Here is a 13,009-nt window from a genome sequence, read left to right on the forward strand (position 1 = left end):
ACTTAGTTTTTTTCTCTAGCTTACTTTTTTTTTTAAAGTTTTTTAATTAAGAAAAGCATATTAGGGCAGCCCCGGTGGCTCAGCGGCTTAGCACTGCCTTCAGCTCAGGGCGTGATCCTGGAAACACAGGATCGAGTCCCACATCAGGCTTCCTGCATGGAGCCTGCTTCTTCCTCTGCTTGTGTTTGCCTCTCTCTCTCTCTTTGTCTCTCATGAATAAATAAAATCTTTAAAAAAAAAAAACATATTAAAGTACATTTATGGGGTTGCCCAGGTGGCTCAGTTAGTTAAGCGGTTCAGGTCATGATCTCAGGGTCCCAGGATCAAGCCCCACACTGGGCTCCCTGCTCATCGGGGAGCCTGCTTCTCCCTCTCCTTCTGCCCCTCCCCCTGCTCGTGTGTGCTTTCTGTCAAATAAATAAAATCCTTAAAATATATATTTACAATACTGCACTATATTGGAAAAAAAACACATATGAACAGATCCGTGTAGCTCAACCCTGTGTTGTGCAAGGCTCAACTGTACCTATGTAGGAACCTAATTTGCATGTAGAATCCTAGCAGCAAGGGAATCTGGAAATCAGTGTCATCTCTCCAGTGTCTGGTTACAGGAAGGCACCCCGGGAGATGGGAATGGATGCTGACCATCATTTGACCTTACCTGCCAATGGGGTGATGGAGAAGTCAGTGTCTGGCAGGGCGTTGTGAGGCGCAGGAATGAGACCTAGACGGGTATGTGGCTAATGCTCAAAGTTAAATCTTCACAGTGCTTTTGAGGCAGTGGGAGTGGCTGAGGTCTGTGGTTCTCAGCACTGGGGAGCCAGGACCAGTGAAGGAGGGAAGATAAATCAGTTCTCTCTGAAAATGCGACGGGTGGGAAGTTCACACAGCAGCGGGGCCAACCCTGAAGGAAGACATGGAAATGAGTCTTGGGATGACTCATTCAGGACATATCGTCCTTGTGTTTCTTTGAGCCCTGGATGCAGTTCTCAGGCTGCTTCTGAGCTGAGGTCATGCCTAGAGTGCATGTTTCCCAGGCTCTGTGCTGGTTTGTCTCATTTGTGTCTGATCCCGGGTAGTGCATAAGTACATCCTTTGTTTCCCTCCAACAGAGGTGTGAGCAGGAAATCTAAATACCCCATTTGTCTTTAAGCTGCTGTGAAAATCAAGTATGTGACTCTGCATCAGAAAAAAGAATATCCTGATCTGTCTAGGTGAAGAGAACTCCTGGTGGGCTCATAGGGTAGAATGTGTTTCCATGAATACTTTTAAAGTTTTTTTTTTTTTAATTTTTATTTATTTATGATAGTCACAGAGAGAGAGAGACAGAGAGAGGCAGAGACATAGGCAGAGGGAGAAGCAGGCTCCATGCACCGGGAGCCCGACGTGGGATTCGATCCCGGGTCTCCAGGATCGCGCCCTGGGCCAAAGGCAGGCGCTAAACCGCTGCGCCACCCAGGGATCCCCATGAATACTTTTAGATTCTGATGGGTTTGACACGGTGAGACTTCATTTCCAGGAATGATCGGATCACAGCATGTGAGCAGGACTCTGAACAACCTCTGTGCTGGTGGGGAAGCAGCCTGTCTTCACTCACACAGAGGTGTGGTGCCAATGGGCAAAACTCTAGAACTTAGGCAAATAAATACTTGGGTTGGCTGCCCACAGTGTACCTGCTAAATGTAGGGGATATGTTCTCAGGGGTTGACTGAAAAACACATTTCTGTGCGTCCAGGGGTTTATGGATCTACTTGAGAAGGCTTGTGAGAGGGAACCTAGCCTAGTACGTGCCATATAAGCAGTCAGTGTCTGCTGAATGATCACAGTACATGAACTGCACCTTCTTTCCATGGCTGAGATGTTAGGCAGTCAACACCTGTAGGATAATGGAATCATAGTAGGTTTTTTCCCTAGCTCTACAAAAACATTTATTTACTAACACATTCACCTTGATCCCACAAAGTTTTTTGCCATAATGTCTCCTGACGTCCTCCCCGCCACCCCCCCCCGTGTCTTTTTTGAAAAAAGGGAGACTGTGGGCTAGATGCTTGCAGTTTTAGTAAGATTTGGAGTTTGTAGAATAATCTCAACTGTTGAGCATTGGTTAGCAGAATGAAGTCTCTCCCCTGGAGGGAAGTCTCTGCTTGTGGCCCTGACCCACTGGACACTGTTAACAGTGATGAGGTAAAAGAAATTATATTTAACAACACTAACAGGAGTCCTCAACCTGGAAATAGCTAGATAAAATTCTTTAAAGTGTCTCCCTTTAGAAACTTTTACCTAGTGTCCTGATTAGAAAACCGTTGAAAGAAAAGTAGAACTGTATATCCTTTACCCCGATTCTCCCGCCATTGATATGTTGTCCCACTTAATTTGCTTTATGCATTTATAGATTTCTTCTTGAGCCATTTGGGAAAATTTGAGAATAGCATCCTACCCTTTTTTTTTTTTTAAAAGATTTTATTATTTATTCATGAGACAGAGAGAGAGAGCGAGGCAGAGACACAGGCAGAGGGAGAAGCAGGCTCCATGCAGGGAGCCCGATGTGGGACTCGATCCTGGGTCTCCAGGATCACACCCTAGGCCGAAGGCAGGCGCTAAACCGCTGAGCCACCCGGGCTGCCCTAGCATCCTACCCTTTTACCTATCAGGACTGTAGCGTGTTTCCTAAGGACAAGGACTTTCTCTTCCACAGCCACGGCACATTCATCAATAGCGGGAAACAGAACAGTGACACCATTCTAATATCTAGCCCTCAGTTCATCTTCAAATTTTGCCGATCACACTCCTTTGGTCTTGTTTAACCTATCTGAAACAGTTCCTTGGCCTTTGCTTTCTTGACCTTGATGTTTTTATTTTATTTTTTTTTTATTTTTATTTATTTATTTTTTAAAAGACTTTATTCATGAGAGACACACACAGAGAGAGAGGCAGAGACATAGGCAGAGGGAGAAGCAGGCTCCATGCACCGGGAGCCCGACGTGGGACTCGATCCTGGGTCTCCAGGATCACGCCCTGGGCCGAAGGCGGCGCTAAACCGCTGTGCCACCGGGGCTGCCCGACCTTGATGTTTTTAAAGGTAAGGTCAGGTACTGTGTGGGATGTCCCTCAAGTTGGGTTTGTCAGGTGTTTCCTTGTGTTTAGATCCAGGATATACATTTTTGGTGGGAAAATCAGACATGATGCTATGTTCCAAGTGTATCATGGGCAGAGTCACGTGATGTTTGTTCTATACTTGTGACGCTTTTATTACTTGGTTAGGTTGTGTTCTCCATCATGAAGTCACCATGAGTTTTAGCTTCAGTTGAAGATTCTTGTTGAATCAGTTACCAAGATGGTTGCAAAATGATTTTCTTTTTTTTTTTTTAATTTATTTTTTATTGGTGTTCAATTTACTAACATACAGAATAACACCCAGTGCCCGTCACCCATTCACTCCCACCCCCTGCCCTCCTCCCCTTCTACCACCCCTAGTTCGTTTCCCAGAGTTAGTAGTCGCAAAATGATTTTCTAACCCTATCATTTCTTACACAGAGGAAGCCCTCTTCTCTCTCCTGTTAAAATGTTTTTGTTCATTTAGTTATCAGGATGGACCTGTAGATTCTTACTTTATTTTGTGAACATTATTACTATTATATTTTGATGTTCAGATTGTACCACATCTGGCCAATCGTTTTTTTTTAATATTTTATTTTATTTTTTTAAATTTACTTATGATAGTCACACAGAGAGGGAAAGAGAGGCAGAGACATAGGCAGAGGGAGAAGCAGGCTCCATGCACCGGGAGCCCAATGTGGGATTCGATCCTGGATCTCCAGGATCGCGCCCTGGGCCAAAGGCGGGCACTAAACCGCTGCGCCACCCAGAGATCCCACATCTGGCCAATCTGAGTTCCTTCAAAGCAGCTCCTGTATCTCCATCATTTCAAGGGTGCTTCCTTACTTTCTGGCCCCAAATATTCCAGCCATCTTGTACTTTCCCTGCTCTAGCCCTAGAATCAGCCTTTTATCCAAGGAGCCCAAATAGATGACGTGAATAATGGGCCAAAGCCAAGATGTGAAATATCATTCTGACAATCAGGCTCTTTAGCTGTGCTCAGGCAAGAACAGTGTTCCAAGCAGATGTTGACAGCTGTGTTGTGAGTTGCTCAGAATGCACCAGGAGGGCCATGCTAGGCCGGACTTCATTTAAAAAGGATGCTAATCATGGTGGATGGGTTCTGGAGCCCCAGGGCCATAAGTGCACCACAAAATTCTGGACAAGGGAGAAAGATCTAATAGGATGAGTATGTTCAAGTTGAGAGAAACTGCTTACAGTTGAAACAAGTCCATCAGGTCCTGTGGGAACCCACCATGAAGAACCATTTCCTCATGGAGAAAGAGAGCAGCATTTCTTTTGTGTTGTTGGAAGGAAGGAGAGGGAAAGTGGGCCAGGGCTGCTAAAGACTATGTAGGATCAAGCACTGTTCTAAGACACAATGCTAGCTTGTATCTGGTCTGGCCACACTGTGTCCACCATTCCCTGTACTCAGGGCCTCCTTGAAAAAGCAGGGCTTTTCTTGGGCTTGAAAAGCAGTTTTAAAATGTCAGCGCCATCGACAGAGGAACAAACAAGGTGAAGGCTATGAATGGTTTGGGAATCCCAAGCATACAGTCAGGGCTGGCCTCACGAGTGTGCCAAGTGTGTAGTTGCAGAGACCACCTCAGGGTAGTGGCCTCAACAGGATATGGAGACCTGGATGAAGCTGTGTTGGTTTTTGTTGTGCTTGTACACTTCCATCAATAGGCACCAATGTGTGGGCCTGACTGGCCAGCAGGAAAGGCCAGGGAAGCCACAGATCAAGATATTTGGGTAGGCTGAGGGGGCAGCTGAGACCTGTTGCACTCTGTACCAGGGTTAGGCTTTCACCTGTGACAACCCACTGGAGGGGAAACCCTTAGCTACTGAAGTCCAAAAGCAAGTGACCCAAGGAAACAGTATTCTTTGAGAATCCTATCTTCAGACCTATAATTGCCACTCGGAGAGCTGGGAGATCCTTCCTGAGATGCAGGACAGGATGCCTCCACTCTGCCTTTGGGCTCTACCTGACACACCCAGACCACTGGAGTGGGTCTGGAGAAATGACCAGGATATGGTGAGACAGTCTACAATGTGGCATATATGAAAGAAGGCTAGGAGCTGGGTGGACCAAGGAGCATAAGGCTGCTGTCTGCAAATTTCTGGAGAGTTGTCACACAGGGAAGAGATGTCCTTTGGGGGCTCCAGAAGGTAGAGAGATGCTAGGAGTGGGGTTGGGTTTATTTCCTCACCCATCCCTCCATTCATCCATCCATCTACCCATGCATCCAACTTAGTCTGTGCCGGGCATAGAGGATCAATAGGACTGCTTTCACAGGGCATGGGGTAAGGGATCAGAGAAATCAACAGATTTTTGCAATATGGAGGGTTCAGTGCCATCATGGGGTAACATGGGAGGAGGGGGACTACTGAGATTTGAAGGGATCAGGAAAGATGGTCTTTGAAGTGATAATGAAGTAAGATCCTGAAGTATGGGTAGGAGTTAGCCAGGGAGAGAGAGAGATTTTGGCTCACTTGAGGGGAAGACAGAACAGGTTCTCTTGGACGGGCCCTGCGCACTCGACCGGAGCAGGCTGCTCACTTCCTACCTGCCCCTACCCATGGGAGATCAAGGATGGGTAGCCCAACTCCAAGTGATTGAGCAGAACGTGGGCACTGTGTGGGTCTCCACGGTTCCTTTTTCTGCCAAAGCTTTAGGTAACAGCCTTCTCCTGCCTACAAGCTCTGAACATCTGACAGCGAACTTTCACCTGCTGGGCCTTAACAAGCATCACCATTCAGAGCCTCAATTCCTTTTGTAAAAAATAGGGCAATGACCTCACCAAGTCAGTATTTGGCATACTGTTGATGGAACAGAAGACAGTTTTAGTATATCAAAGTACATGAGGTTTTGCCAGTCAAGATAAACTGCCGTAACCAGTAATATATCTGGTTCCAACAAAGGCTTATTTGCTTATGGTATTATGAATATTTTAAGTTTGTTTTAAATGGGTATTAGGAAACACTACCTTTGCATTTAATAGTGATGTAGAGAGAGGAGGGGCAAGATGGCAGAAGAGTAGGGTCCCCAAATCACCTGTCCCCACCAAATTACCTAGATAACCTTCAAATTATCCTGAAAATCTATGAATTCGGCCTGAGATTTAAAGAGAGACCAGCTGGAATGCTACAGTGAGAAGAGTTCGCGCTTCTATCAAGGTAGGAAGACGGGGAAAAAGAAATAAAGAAACAAAAGGCCTCCAAGGGGGAGGGGCCCCGCGAGGAGCCGGGCTGAGGCCGGGGCGAGTGTCCCCAGGACAGGAGAGCCCCGCCCCGGAGACGCAGGAGCTGCACCGACCTTCCCGGGCGGAAAGGGGCTCGCAGGGAGGTGGAGCAGGACCCAGGAGGGCGGGGATGCCCTCGGGCTCCCTGGGACACTAACAGAGGAGCTGCGCCCTGGGGAGAGTGCGCCGAGCTCCCTAAGGGCTGCAGCGCGCACGGCGGGAGGAGCTCGGGGTGCTCGGGCGGCGGCTCCGCGGAGGGGGCTGCGCGCCCGGAGCGCGAATCCAACAGCGCAGGCCCCGGAGCACAGGGCGCCGGGACACAGCCCAGGATCCGGCCTCCCCCCGGGACAGGCAGAGGCCGGAGGGCCCAGGACCGCAAGGACGCTCCTGCCCAGAGCTGAGCAGATCAGCGGCCCCGCCCCGGAGCCTCCAGGCCCTGCAGACGGAGAGCTGCGGAGTTACTGCGGGGGCTGAATCCAGGGCTCCAGAGCTGGCCCCGCCACTGGGGCTGTTCCTCCTGCGGCCTCACGGGGTAAACAACCCCCACTGAGCCCTGCACCAGGCAAGGGGCAGAGCAGCTCCCCCAAGTGCTAACACCTGAAAATCAGCACAACAGGCCCCTCCCCCAGAAGACCAGCTAGACGGACAAGTTCCAGGGGAAGTCAAGGGACTTAAAGTACACAGAATCAGAATATGCTCCCCTGTGGTTTTTTGTTGTTGTTGTTGGCTTTTTTGGTGGTTTTTTGTGTGTGTGTGTGGTTTTTTTTTTTTTTTTCTTTTTGATTTGTTTCCTTCCCCACCTTTTTTTTCTTTCTTTTTCTTCCCTTTTTTTTTTCTTTTTTTCTTTTTTCTTTTTCTCTTTTCTTTCCCTCCTCTCTTTTTCTCCTTTTCCCAATACAACTTGCTTTTGGCCACTCTGCACTGAGCAAAATGACTAGAAGGAAAACCTCACCTCAAAAGAAAGAATCAGAAACAGTCCTCTCTCCCACAGAGTTACAAAATCTGGATTACAATTCAATGTCAGAAAGCCAATTCAGAAGCACTATTATACAGCTACTGGTGGCTCTAGAAAAAAGCATAAAGGACTCAAGAGACTTCATGACTGCAGAATTTAGAGCTAATCAGGCAGAAATTAAAAATCAATTGAATGAGATGCAATCCAAACTAGAAGTCCTAACGATGAGGGTTAATGAGGTGGAAGAACGAGTGAGTGACATAGAAGACAAGTTGATGGCAAAGAGGGAAACTGAGGAAAAAAGAGACAAAAGACCATGAGGATAGATTAAGGGAAATAAACGACAGCCTGAGGAAGAAAAACCTATGTTTAATTGGGGTTCCCGAGGGCACCGAAAGGGACAGAGGGCCAGAATATGTATTTGAACAAATCCTAGCTGAAAACTTTCCTAATCTGGGAAGGGAAACAAGCATTCAGATCCAGGAAATAGAGAGATCCCCCCCTAAAATAAAAAAAAACCGTTCAACACCTCGACATTTAATAGTGAAGCTTGCAAATTCCAAAGATAAAGAGAAGATCTTTAAAGCAGCAAGAGACAAGAAATCCCTGACTTTTATGGGGAGGAGTATTAGGGTAACAGCAGACCTCTCCACAGAGACCTAGCAGGCCAGAAAGGGCTGGCAGGATATATTCAGGGTCCTAAATGAGAACATGCAACCAAGAATACTTTATCCAGCAAGGCTCTCATTCAAAATGGAAGGAGAGATAAAGAGCTTCCAAGACGGGCAGGAACTGAAAGAATATGTGACCTCCAAACCAGCTCTGCAAGAAATTTTAAGGGGGACTCTTAAAATTCCCCTTTAAGAAGTTCAGTGGAACAATCCACAAAAACAAGGACTGAATAGATATCATGATGACACTAAACTCATATCTCTCAATACTAACTCTGAACGTGAATGGGCTTAATGACCCCATCAAAAGGCACAGGGTTTCAGATTGGATAAAAAAGCAGGACCCATCTATTTGCTGTCTACAAGAGACTCATTTTAGACAGAAGGACACCTACAGCCTGAAAATAAAAGGTTGGAGAACCATTTACCATTCGAATGGTCCTCAAAAGAAAGCAGGGGTAGCCATCCTTATATCAGATAAACTAAAATTTACCCTGAAGACTGTAGTGAGAGAAGAAGAGGGACACTATATCATACTTAAAGGATCTATCCACCAAGAGGACTTAACAATCCTCAATATATATGCCCCGAATGTGGGAGCTCCCAAATATTTAAATCAGTTAATAACCAAAGTGAAGAAATAGTTAGATAATAACACACTTATACTTGGTGACTTCAATCTAGCTCTTTCTATACTAGATAGGTCTTCTAAGCACAACATCTCCAAAGAAACGAGAGCTTTAAATGATACACTGGACCAGATGGATTTCACAGATATCTACAGAACTTTACATCCAAACTCAACTGAATACACATTCTTCTCAAGTGCACATGGAACTTTCTCCAGAATAGACCACATACTGGGTCACAAATTGGGTCTGAACCGATACCAAAAGATTGGGATTGTCCCCTGCATATTCTCAGACCATAATGCCTTGAAATTAGAACTAAATCACAACAAGAAGTTTGGAAGGACCTCAAAAACATGGAGGTTAAGGACCATCCTGCTAAAAGATGAAAGGGTCAACCAGGAAATTAAGGAAGAATTAAAAAGATTCATGGAAACTAATGAGAATGAAGATACAACCATTCAAAATCTTTGGGATACAGCAAAAGCAGTCCTAAGGGGGAAATACATTGCAATACAAGCATCCATTCAAAAACTGGAAAGAACTCAAATACAAAAGCTAACCTTACACATAAAGGAGCTAGAGAAAAAACAGCAAATAGATCCTACACCCAGGAGAAGAAGAGAGTTAATAAAGATTCGAGCAGAACTCAACGAAATCGAGACCAGAAGAACTGTGGAACAGATCAACAGAACCAGGAGTTGGTTCTTTGAAAGAATTAATAAGATAGATAAACCATTAGCCAGCCTTATTAAAAAGAAGAGAGAGAAGACTCAAATTAATAAAATCATGAATGAGAAAGGAGAGATCACTACCAACACCAAGGAAATACAAACGATTTTAAAAACATATTATGAACATCTATATGCCAATAAATTAGGCAATCTAGAAGAAATGGACGCATTCCTGGAAAGCCACAAACTACCAAAACTGGACCAGAAAGAAATAGAAAACCTGAACAGGCCAATAGCCAGGGAGGAAATTGAAGCAGTCATCAAAAACCTCCCAAGACACAAAAGTCCAGGGCCAGATGGCTTCCCAGGGGAATTCTATCAAACGTTTAAAGAAGAAACCATACGTATTCTACTAAAGCTGTTTGGAAAGATAGAAAGAGATGGAGTACTTCCAAATTTGTTCTATGAGGCCAGCATCACCTTAATTCCAAAACCAAAGACCCCACCAAAAAGGAGAATTACAGACCAATATCCCTGATGAACATGGATGCAAAAATTCTCAACAAGATACTGGCCAATAGGATCCAACAACACATTAAGAAAATTATTCACCATGACCAAGTAGGATTTATCCCCGGGACACAAGGCTGGTTCAACACTCGTAAAACTATCAGTGTGATTCATCATATCAGCAAGAGAAAAACCAAGAACCATATGATCCTCTCATTAGATGCAGAGAAAGCATTTGACAAAATACAGCATCCATTCCTGATCAAAACTCTTCAGAGTGTAGGGATAGAGGGAACATTCCTCAACATCTTAAAAGCCATCTACAAAAAGCCCACAGCAAATATCATTCTCAATGGGGAAGCACTGGGAGCCTTTCCCCTAAGATCAGGAACAAGACAGGGATGTCCACTCTCACCACTGCTATTCAACATAGTACTGGAAGTCCTAGGCTCAGCAATCAGACAACAAAAAGACATTAAAGGCATTCAAATTGGCAAAGAAGTCAAACTCTCCCTCTTCGCCAATGACATGATACTCTACATAGAAAACCCAAAAGTCTCCACCCTAAGATTGCTAAAACTTATACAGCAATTTGGTAGCGTGGCAGGATACAAAATCAATGCCCAGAAATCAGTGGCATTTCTATACACTAACAATGAGACTGAAGAAAGAGAAATTAAGGAGTCAATCCCATTTACAATTGCACCCAAAAGCATAAGATACCTAGGCATAAACCTAACCAAAGAGGTAAAGGATCTATACCCTAAAAACTATAGAACACTTCTGAAAGAAATTGAGGAAGACACAGAGATGGACAAATATTCCATGCTCATGGATTAGCAGAATTAATATTGTGAAAATGTCAATGTTACCCAGGGCAATGTACACGTTTAATGCAATCCCTATCAAAATACCATGGACTTTCTTCAGAGAGTTAGAACAAATTATTTTAAGATTTGTGTGGAATCAGAAAAGACCCCGAATAGCCAGGGGAATTTTAAAAAAAGAAAACCTTTTCTGGGGGCATCACAATGCCAGATTTCAGGTTGTACTACAAAGCTGTGGTCATCAAGACAGTGTGGTACTGGCACAAAAACAGACACATAGATCAATGGAACAGAATAGAGAATCCAGAAGTGGACCCTCAACTTTATGGTCAACTAATATTCGATAAAGGAGGAAAGACTATCCATTGGAAGAAAGTCTCTTCAATAAATGGTGCTGGGAAAATTGGACATCCACATGCAGAAGAATGAAACTAGACCACTCTCTTTCACCATACACAAAGATAAACTCAAAATGGATGAAAGATCTAAATGTGATCCAAGATTCCATCAAAATCCTAGAGGAGAACACAGGCAACACCCTTTTTGAACTTCGCCACAGTAACTTTTTGCAAGATACATCCACGAAGGCAAAAGAAACAAAAGCAAAAATGAACTATTGGGACTTCATCAAGATAAGAAGCTTTTGCACAGCAAAGGATACAGTCAACAAAACTCAAAAACAACCTACAGAATGGGAGAAGATATTTGCAAATGACGTATCAGATAAAGGGCTAGTTTCCAAGATCTATAAAGAACTTCTTAAACTCAACACCAAAGAAACAAACAATCCAATCATGAAATGGGCAAAAGACATGAAGAGAAATCTCACAGAGGAAGACATAGACATGGCCAACACGCACATAAGAAAATGCTCTGCATCACTTGCCATCATGGAAATACAAATCAAAACCACAATGAGAGACCACCTCACACCAGTGAGAATGGGGAAGGATGCAGAGAAAAGGGAACCCTCTTACACTGTTGGTGGGAATGTGAACTGGTGCAGCCACTCTGGAAAACTGTGTGGAGGTTCCTCAAAGAGTTAAAAATAGACCTGCCCTACTACCCAGCAATTGCACTATTGGGGATTTACCCCAAAGATACAGATGCAATGAAACGCGGGGACCCCTGCACCCCGATGTTTCTAGCAGCAATGTCCACAATAGCCAAACTGGAAGGAGCCTCGGTGTCCATCGAAAGATGAATGGATAAAGAAGATGTGGTTTATGTATACAATGGAATATTCCTCAGCCATTAGAAACGACAAATACCCACCATTTGCTTCAACGTGGATGGTACTGGAGGGTATTATGCTGAGTGAAGTAAGTCAATTGGAGAAGGACAAACATTATATGTTCTCATTCATTTGGGGAATATAAATAATAGTGAAAGCGAATATAAGGGAAGGGAGAAGAAATGTGTGGGAAATATCAGAAAGGGAGACAGAACATAAAGACTGCTAACTCTGGGAAATGAACTAGGGGTGGTGGAAGGGGAGGTGGGTGGGGGTGAATGGGTGACGGGCACTGCGGGGGGGGGCACTTGGCGGGATGAGCACTGGGTGTTATTCTGTATGTTGGTAAATTGAACACCAATAAAAAATAAATTTATTAAAAAAATAGTGATGTAAACATTTTAGTTCTGCAAGGTTAAATGTCTAGGATAGGATCCTTTTTATTTTTTTTATTTTTATCTTTTATTTAAGATTTTATTAAAAAAAAAGATTTTATTTATTTATTCATATGGAGGGGAGCGGACACAGGCAGAGGGAGAAGGAGGTCCATGCAGGGAGCCCGACGTGGGACTTGATCCTGGAGCTCCAGGATCAGGCCCTGGGCTGGAGGCAGTGCCAAACCACTGAGCCACCAGGGCTGCCTCCCCCCCCCCCTTTTTAAATACTTTTATTTATCTGTGAGAGACACAGAGAGAGAGAGGCAGAGGGAGAAGCAGGCTCCACGTTGGGAGCCCGTTGTGGGACTCGATCCTGGGACTCCAGGATCATTCCCGAAGCCGAAGGCAGGCGCTCAACCGCTGAGCCACCCAGGCGTCCCCGAATATAGGATCCTGAGATGGGAAAAGGACATTGGAGAATGACTACATTAGTAGCACTTTAATGTTAGGTAATAACAATGAGCCCATACTGGTTGGTTTTGATGGACAGACCATCTTACAGTCTTCGTGTGGTACCACAGGGGCAGGGAGGGTAATACAGGAACTCTGTGCTGTCTGCTCACTTGTTCTATAAATCTAAAACTCTTCTGAAAAATAATTTAAAAAGAGAATTTGAAGAAAAATATTAAGTACTAACTTTCTCCTCAGCTGGCATGCAGATACGACAAAAACTAAGGTGCTGAGTGAAGCCGGGAAAAACAAGTTCATGATCTCAAAACCTTGTCCTCTAC

The sequence above is a fragment of the Canis lupus genome, chromosome 10, assembly GCF_048164855.1.
Source record: "Canis lupus baileyi chromosome 10, mCanLup2.hap1, whole genome shotgun sequence".
Taxonomy (NCBI): Eukaryota; Metazoa; Chordata; class Mammalia; order Carnivora; family Canidae; genus Canis; species Canis lupus.